The sequence below is a fragment of the Spea bombifrons genome, chromosome 4, assembly GCF_027358695.1.
Source record: "Spea bombifrons isolate aSpeBom1 chromosome 4, aSpeBom1.2.pri, whole genome shotgun sequence".
Taxonomy (NCBI): Eukaryota; Metazoa; Chordata; class Amphibia; order Anura; family Pelobatidae; genus Spea; species Spea bombifrons.
This window is the reverse complement of record NC_071090.1, coordinates 35,541,185-35,551,199: the sequence shown is the minus strand read 5'-3', so window position 1 is coordinate 35,551,199 and position 10,015 is coordinate 35,541,185. Positions and strand designations below refer to the sequence as shown.

At 37.8% G+C, this 10,015-nt stretch overlaps 1 long non-coding RNA gene across 1 annotated transcript; it reads right to left on the bottom strand.

Moving 5' to 3' along the window:
* Positions 1 to 585: 585 nt before the first annotated feature.
* On the bottom strand, positions 586 to 4,511 carry LOC128490624 (uncharacterized). The gene is made up of 5 exons (XR_008353966.1): positions 4,391 to 4,511; positions 2,464 to 2,568; positions 1,588 to 1,659; positions 1,451 to 1,507; positions 586 to 874 (listed from the first exon to the last, which is right to left on the bottom strand). It is a non-coding gene; the product is annotated as an uncharacterized LOC128490624 (long non-coding RNA).
* Positions 4,512 to 10,015: the final 5,504 nt, after the last annotated feature.

The following is a 10,015-nucleotide window of genomic DNA, read 5'->3' as shown; positions in this document are numbered from 1 at the left end:
GGTCGTTTTTGTTTTCGGCTAAGTGAACCCTGAATTTTCGGTTTTGGTCTAGAATTTTCATTTTGGTACATCCCAAGGATAACTAGAACTATTTCATTTTTACTTATCCAGAATCCTGAATTTATAGTCACAAAACTTTCTAGGCCCAGAAATCAGTGAGAGGAAAAGTAAAGGTTTTGTGTCATTTACTTTATTTTAATCTGCATATTTTATTAAAGGCCATATTTTCTCACAGTGAAAAATGAGTGCGGCCCTCGCACGTATACAATTCTGATGAAGTGGCCCACTGCAGAATAAACTTGGACACCCCTGCTCCCACATGGAGTAGTGGGAAATGGGACAATAGCTGCAAGGGCTGCTCAGATTTAACCATTTTGCGATACCATCTGCAGCTTTTTTTGTGTATTTTACTTTGCAAATCCACATATTGCCTTCAGGATCAAGAGTAACAAGCAGGTTTGGGCTGCTTTATTACTTTGGCACTTAGCATGAATAGCCTCCATGGCGAATGTTACCAGCACTCCATTGGAGGAGTAATACATATGTTTGCACAGGCTTTATAGAAAAAAAAACGATATTAAAATGTTCAGCTGCTACAAATACTTTTTTTTAATGATTTGTGTTTTCTGCCTATAGCAGGAAGAGAGATCTCATAAAGCTTGTAGGATGATCCACGTTTATACATTTATATACATACAAACTTACACACAGTAATATCCACATGAAGGCACAAACACCGAAAGAGAATGAGTGAATTGTATGACAAGAAATGCCGTTTCTGAAATCCTGGCAAGCGTTCCTTTCGTCAATGGGATGGTTGATCATTACATGTTTGCTCCTTTGAAGAAGCCTCCTCTGTGGAGTTTCCAGGCTCCTGCAGGAACAACAAGCAGGACAACAACATGCAGGCCAATGAAATATGAACAAAATATGTAAAATTATAGACAGACCAGACACACCAATTGTCTATTAAAGTACCCAAACATTTATCAATGTAGATACCAGATTTTCTGGTTTGTGGTTAGGTAGAAGACCCGATCAGCCCAATTAATAACATAATCTTTATTAATCTCCTCAAGCAGAATTGCTGTTCATCCCTATGTTCTCATACTAGTTACCGACGTAGGCAACACAGGAATATGAGCTATACAGTCCTGTTTCTTCGAGGTTAAGATAAGAAGTAGCATTTCCAATATATTCATCTGATACATTTTCCCAATGTCTACCATATTACCTCATCTGATGTCATAGTGCTACTAGAAAGACATTTATGTTTATAGTTCAAATCTTTCCCATAAAAGACCCTGTCTTTAAAGTGTCATGACATGGAAAATAAGTACTGCTGCCAGTGCTTTTCAGTTGATATATCAATATATCTCATCAAACAGGAAAGAGACCTATGTATTAGTATGTGATATACTTTACATTAGGGTATAGCTCTACTCCTCACCTGAACGTTAGCTTCTTCTCCTGTGCTCGGAAGAGACTTCTGTGTTGTGTGAAATGCCTAAGAGATGAATGAATAGATATATATCAGAAAACCATTACACCATATTTCTCTTTTAAGGGTAAGAGAAAGTACCTCACCTTCTTTGCCTGTTGGATCTCTTCTGTTGATCTGGAACGTCCCTTCACGCCGTGCTTCTGTGGAGAAGAGGCCTGTCCGTACACATAGAGTTAACTTCTGGAAATGAACATTTATTCACAAAGCAAATGGCAATATACGCACGTCATCGTTTTAAATTGACTTGTCCTACAATAAGTCAGATTTACAACATGGCTCCATTTTGAGCCTGAACTCAAGTCACCTCATGGTAGATCCATGTTTACTTCTATGGGTATCAGTAGGAGGAACATAACCCTACTAGTATCATGAATTCAATATAAAAACATATAATAAAATCATGTTCAGCTAAGTTTGAGACTTCAATGGCTTGACCCTCCTACTGTGTATTTTTAACAAATAAAAATGGAAAAATAGACTATGGCGTCTACTGCATTGTACAGTAACTGCATTACAAAGGAAGGGAACAATACTTCCTATGCTCATATGATTTGAATAATTTAAGTCACCAGTAATTTGTTAAACATGACATTCTACATACTGCCATGGGTATGCTTGTAAGAGGCAACGGCAAAGAGAACTTTAAGCATCATTCCCAGTCTCTGTACATGTAAATACATTGCTCTGTTACCCACTATCTGGCTACAAAAGTGACAGATGTGAGAACACACAGATTCAACAGTCATTAAATATTTAAAGCAAATTACCTCCAGAATCAGCTGGAATTGTATTCCTTCATTAAAAACGCATTAGTCTAAGAATTATGCAGACCGAATGAATCTTTCAAAAGTATTACTTTAGAGAAAACCATTTTAACATTCTGGAAACCTATAATGAATGCGCTGATTATGATTTCTTTATATCCTTTGTAAGGATATAATAGCAGTGATGCATCTCACCTTTGGATCCACTTCCATGGCTGCCACGTCACAAAGGAGACAATTATGGAACAGGGTAGCTTATCTTATTCACGTAGGGACACTGATCTGAGGATTTGCTTTCAACTGCAAAAAGAAATGGATTATGGGAATTATACTCTTTAAAGGAGCAATACACATGGGAGTAATATGGAGACTGTTAAAATTCTTTAATGTTACAACGTGTCACTGCTGATGCATCACAGTTAACTAAAACCTGGATAACTGGCTAGACCCAATCCCATACCCATGTTGAAATATAGTATATGTTATGCTTTTATTCTCAGCGCAAGATTGCTAACGATGGTATTTAAACCTATTATAATGGTGTTTTTTAGAACTATTTACATTAATATCAATATATGAAAACCATCAGCCCCCACCTGTCTCCAGCCTGGTAATAAATGGTAACCAAGTCAATGGTCTGTCGATGCATGGCATACTAGCCAGATCTCCAGCAGAATAAAATGTTTTCAGACACGACTGCATGCCTATTTTTGCCCCTACATTTTCTGGTCGGCTACCTTCCAAACATAATGCTTTTCAACCTTTTGCAGTTGATACCTTTTATTCGGCCAACATAGAAAAATATGTATGTAGAATAACATAAAATTTGTGGACCTCAGATGTCTCTTCTTTAGAGGTCTCTTTTTAGGTGAAGAACACAGCTTATGTGACGCTACACTTTTTTCTTTGTTGGCCCAACAAAACATATCACCTTTAACCGTAGACCTCACAACAAAATGGCGAGAAAGGTTAACAAAAAGCTACTGAAGCATGTGTCAGAGATGATCAATGCTACACTCGCATCTCATTCGATATTCCTTTGGGCTAGAAAATGTTCTCCGTTTCATCAAGGACCCCTCTCTGAGACCTTAAGTTAAGAATAAGCCTGTTTGAGGAGGGCCCTTCTTTTGTTTCTGTAAGTCGGAATTGTTATGCAGTACTTGTAATAGCCTGTTTGTTCATTGTACAGCACTGCAGATATGATGGTGCTTTATAGATCACTAAATAATAAGAGTAAGGAAACTTATAGCTAGAAGCTTGTGCCCCCCACCCCATCTGTAAACTGAAAGAGGAGGGAGTTTTTTTAATATATTTTATATTTTTATTTAATAAAAAAATACCTTATATATTTTGATTTATTCAAATAAATAAATATTTGCATTTATTGTGCTCATGCATTATGACCTCAGTCAGTGATAAACCTTTACATCAGGAAATAAAGGAGGGCCTTTTCCCAACTCTCCAGGGCTGTGGCGGTATAGGACAAAGCATGGTGTGGCCTGAGTTTGACTGTCAGACAATACAAAAGGTCAATCAGTCAATTGGGATGTGTGAAAGAACACCAGGGTCTAGAGTCTCATGCCATAATCTTATCCAAACCCTAGATTTGGCAGGGAGCTTATACAATACTAATTGGCGCATCCTTCTCAATTTGTCACAAAGACCAAACAATAGTAGAGGCGCCAGTGGTTGAATAAATAGAGCGGGCTGCATACTATAAATTGAGATGGCAGAAGCTTGATTCTTAATTCATCAGGACAGAAGCAGTCTACCAGAAAATCATTAACACGGTCTGTGCAAGAGTCTTATCGGGGACGCACTCTGGATGCACATCTATAAAGAAATTCACGTACATATATACAGTATATCGCTTGCCTATAATTATGGAATTATTCATAGATGAATTCACACACAGAGTCTGCTGGTACAAGAGATAACAAAATCAAATGCTCGAGCTTTTGACAGCATGCACATTGTTGCAAAGATTATACTCTGCCTGGCTGCAAACTAGGCAAATATTTAGACAAAGAACTGCCACCCAACACTAAGCATAATATCCATTTCCAATTGTATCTACTCGGTTCTTTTGTCCTTCACTGCGAGGTGGCAGGAGGCTCCTTACCTGCTCGAGAGAGCTTCCTGAGGTTTACTGCTGGATCTCCAATGCATTCTTTATGTAGATTCCAATGCACAGAGAGCTCTCAGACAGCCCAGGCAGGCACTGAACTGTCACATGGTTCTCAGAGCCAGCCAACAGAATGGCAGTGATGGGCTTTGCTCTTGTTAGTCTTAACACCTTCACGACTGGAAGGGCCTGAGTCATACAGTGTAGAACAATAGAACTGATTGAACAATGGTTCCAAAGGACATTACAACAAACAAGCAACTGCGCCTTATTAAGTGTATCATTTTTCACAAATTGATGTTATTACTTATTTATTATTTTTAATTTCACATTGATGGATCTCAGTGCTGATTGCTAATCAATAAATCTATTTTAATTTGCTTTTAGATTTTCACAAAACAAAAAACCCATATAGGAGCTAGAAAAACAATTACACATCTGTGGTTTGCAGGCTTCTGTTCCCATCATGCTTAGAAAATAAAAAGCCAAACGGCATCAGTCCCGATACATCATTGCCCTAGCGTACTGCCCTCTTAAAACTTATCCCATGCTTGTGACGGAAATGCAAACGTGGCAGTGGTAAGTGCCGCTGTAGGTGCTCTCGGTGCCCAATTCCCGACAGGGTAGTGACACTGTGACAGAGGGAGACAACATAGTGCTCCAATTTCAAAGATAGACTCAGTGCTATACAGTGAGAAGAAATGAGGGAATTGGTTTAACCCCTTAATGACAAAGCCCGTACATGTACGGGCTCAAAATGCATTGTTTTCAATGGGTTTAGGGACTGCCCATTGTCCTTAAGGGGTTAATTATAGTATGATTATTTATTAATGGTAGATTTATTATCATGCACGAAAAGGCATTACATTTCACTGATAATTGAGAGTCTTCCCTAATTGTAATCTCTCTATAGCTCTCATGGCAGCACTAGACAATCCATTTAGACAATCCAGTTTGAAACAAGTTAAGTTTTGTTACCTAGGTTTGCTAGTATTTTAACATGATATTGATAACATGATAACATGATAACAACCTGATATTGCGTCTACACATATTAAGAATTTATAGGCCATCAGTGTTGTAATGGTGAAAGGTGGCGTGGACACACTAGGTGTACTAAACGACTGGCGCTCCACTTTAGGACGCTCTGAAAAGATACTGTGGTCTGTATAGACATGGTGTAAACGGATCATTTTTAAGGGCGATCTCCCCAGCTGGCCCATTAAGCCACAAGTAAAGTAAAGTGGTCCAATGGCTGCCATTGCACTGGGCTTGCTGCAATATTCCAATTCAACATAATCCAGAATATGTCACAGGACGCACCTTCACCAGATTTCCTCCTGTATAAAGTATTCATGTGCATGCGGGGGGGGGGGGGGGGCACGTGAGATAAAGTGTACTACAGCCTTCCGTATGACAGGCAGCCCCAGATAGCATGTGTTGAGTTAACACATAACATGTACCCCATACCTGACATGTTTAAAACACAGTGATGTAACACAAAATGGTTTCCTACAAAAATTTGAGCCCCCTCCCCAGTTTTGATTTTAAATGTCTGTTTCTATGAACATAGGCACATATAGGACAACTAAGGCACAGATTTTACCCTAAAAAACAGTGATATGATAAGAAATACCTTGTGCATGTCTGACAATAAATAATTTATTAACAGCATATATCATAAGATTACCCCTGTGCACTGTAGAGGGAATACATTTTACAAGCTATTGAGGTTTAACACCATGCTAGAGAAAAACTTAAAATTTGGAGTTTTTGACCCAACACACAAAAAGAAATCATACATGGGAAGTGGAAATCATAAGTAATAAGTAACGATGATGGTCAGAAACAGGGCCGGACTGGGGACAACTAAGCGGTCCTGGCGTTTTAAGGCCGCCAAATGACATAAGTGCGGCCGATGGCAGGATATATTTTGTTTCTATGCTCTTGCAGTGGGCAGTGGTGCTTATCCAGCTGGCGGCCACACTGCATGACCTGATCTTCCACTGGAGCAACAGTATCGGTAAATGAATGCCAGATGGCCAGTCCAGGCCTGGTAAGAAAATATAATCTTGTCACTGACTAATGGTAATATTCCCATTAGAGAGGCAGGGTCTCGCAGCCTTTGGGACCAAGAACCCAATTCCATTTCACCAATTTTCTTATTAAATAAAGAACGGTGATTCCCTTAATATATGAGAAGCAGGAGGATAAAAACACAGCGACCACCCACAACTATTTGATTTATTGTATGTTAAGGTTTTCTTTTCTTTCTTAGTTTCTTCCATTGTCTATCACTCTATTAATCTCATATGTTACTCTTTTCTCTTCCCTTCTTAACCCTCAGCACATAGGCTTTCTCTTTATTTTTTCATCTCTCTATCATATGAATTATCTGTGCCAATTCTTATATTTTTGTATATCTAATAAAGGAGAGCCATGCGTACAATAGCCTATTTTCCTCTGTCAACACATTTTGCTTTCCTTTAGATAAGATATTTAAAATATTACTACAACCTTCTTGTAAAGTCAGATACAGAATACATATTACGCCAACATTATTTAAGAATGTTTCTGAAACTTTTTCTTAAAATTTTCATAAACTGGATTTAGCATCTGTAAATTGATGTATAGTTGTTTTATAAGTGGTTGTTTTAATAAGATCAAGAGATTTTATTTTTTACCACAAAGCAGTATTATTATTATCTTTTATTTATATAGCGCCAACAGTTTATGCAGCGTTTCATACAATACATATATTCAAGGGGTATGAATTCACAGACCAAGACAAACCGATACATTAGGTGGTGAGAGTTTACAATCTATGATATAAACCTAGAATATCTGTGTAGTAGCGCCGACATGGCACATCTAAACACTTAAAAAACAAAATGCAGGTTACAAACATTGTATTTAATGAAAACTGCTGGTTGAAACAGAGAATGAAACTATATTTTTTTAAATTGCCTTTATGTGATACTAGTATTAAACACACAAAAAAAGAATAATGCTATGATTTCTCTTTAAGTTGAAGTATTACTGTCTCTTTGATCAGGACAGTGTCTCTATTCCTATGCAAACAAGCCACAACATTAATCTGATTATTACACTGATCAAAAAAAAAAATAACTCCACTTCAAAAAGTTGAAGAGTACTTAAAAATCACTGTTGATTTGTATCATTTGTTTTCTTTTGTTACATTGATACTATACAACGCCAGGTTAGTTGATACAATTTTATTATTGTAATATGAAGTATGCTGTGAGGACCTACTGCGTCATGAGCGATGTACTTGGGAATGCACTGATGGTATTGTGGCCGTGATGACCTCATACGCAATTACAGAGCGCACATCTGTGCATTTAGAATTCATTATTTTTTTTCTATGGGAAAATTTAAAAGACTGTCAATCTCCTAAAAAAAAATGGAGGCCTGCACATTATATAAAAGTAATAACGGTACATTGCTTATAGATTTAAATCAGCGCCTACAGGTTTTGACATTCATTAATGATTCACTGTGATCACTTACTGCCTAGACTCTCCCTTTGGACCAATTTAATTTGAATTCATTTATTCACCAAAAGAAGGGGAATGCTGAAACAAACTGTAGAGGAGAATGCTGGTTTTAAGAAGTACATTTTTTTTCTATTCATGTCCAGCTCACTTTCTTTACCTAGGTATATCATTTAGGTATTTTATAGGTATATAAAAGGTATACAAAAAGGGTGGGAAGATCCCTGACAAAATAGTATGTTACATTTAAAGGGGAACACTCTCCATACCTTTATATATCATTTAGGTATTTGCCCATGGTTGTTTATGTAGTATATAGATAGTATTTGCCGCAAGAAAGTCTCACAAATAGTAATTTTATAACTTATGTTTATGCTTTGTGTGAGTACCAATCCACCCATAATTCTGTGGTGTTTTGAGGAGCTAGTTATCACAATCCGAAGGCCTCTTGGAGATTGGGCGATAGCACTGATTATGTGACATCTGATGCAACATTCATCATGATTGTATACATATTTGTAGGCCACAAATGGCACAAGCCATATAATTGTGCAAAAATACCAAAGGTGTCTTTTATTTGTGACAAAAATCTGCTTCACAAACGGAATGTCTGATGTCAGCTCAGGCTAGCAGCTCCTAGTGTCTGAATTCTAGCAATGAACAGGGCCACTTTAGCAAACATGGATGAACTACATGTAAATCACACTGTAAAACAGGAACCAAGGAACACTCATAACAAACCTTAGGTGAATTTGCTGGCTCTCCTGCCTCAAGTAAAAAAAAAACCTACTTAGCACGCATTGATATGCACCCTTCTGACAATGTAAATATGTCAGATACAGGGGAAAAACCGAGTGAGTGCCAGAACCCTGTTACATAAGAAACAATCCCTTCCATTAGGTGTCAGCAGACACCCACCAGAGGCTCTTTGAAGGAGAGGGGAGGTCCAGCAGCTGGGATCTCCGTTTGCCCAATCAGCAATGCAAGGCTATGGAGCCCTGCTTGCTGATCACAGTGTGATCAGTGCATGGGAGATCAGAGGGAAGAGAGTAAGAAACAACATTTCTCCCTCTTCCCACAAAAGGAAAAAGTAAAAAAAAGTGTTGTTATTGTTTTTTTTAATTAGGCATAAATATATTTATTTATTCATAATAAAAATTTAAAAAAGACATACTATTGCCCTAGCACTACATGTAAAAATTATAACCTCCATCATTCACTACTCCCAAAACTCTTAAGCCAGAAATCTTAAACATACTACCCTAGAGGGTACTATTTAAGGGACTGATGTGGCCCTCTAAAACATAAAAAAAATATCTATGTGGGGTATGTCTGTAATGCCTGTTGTCGAACATAACTTAGGTCATTGTTCATCAGCGGCACGTATTGTGTAAACAAAAATTTTTTGCTTTTAAATAATTGCACAACCTGCAGATGATTTTTGACATGTCATTTAGGTGTGCTAGAAAATGACTGATTCATTTCTCCACATATAAACAAGGTACTGATGCCACTACCATCATCTATAAAATGGCAGGTCAAGTGGTAGCCTGGCACAAAGCCTGGTGCCAGCCAATTGCATGGGGAGGAAAACCAAGAGTCTGTGCAGAGGAAGAAACATATTCCTCATTATCTGGCTCTGAACAGAAGGCTCTAATGGATAAACTCGTGTTACTGATCTGTCTGTGGAGCCATGAGTCACTTCTCAGAACACCTTTCAAGGTGAAATCCTATCAGCTTTTATTACTTGTATGGAAGGACAGCCAAATGTTAGTCATTCCAAAGCTGGATCTTTCCCTTTATATAACATTAATAAAATGATTAAAAAAATGTAATTTGGTTTAACTGAGCAAAACCAGCCTGTATACCATGTCAACGCAACGCCCTAATACAATGTATTATAAAGAAAAGATATACATTCACTAATTTAAGGTATCCAGCCATAGGCCAGGGTGTAAATGAAAGCCCCGCAGGCCAGTGGTCATTTTTCATACGTGTCAGATGGTCAGTCCAGGCGTGAAGTAAATGCTGCCTAAAATCCTTGCTACCCTAGGATAACACTGCAAGAATTAAAAAACACAATGTGACGCTGGCTTATAATCATTAA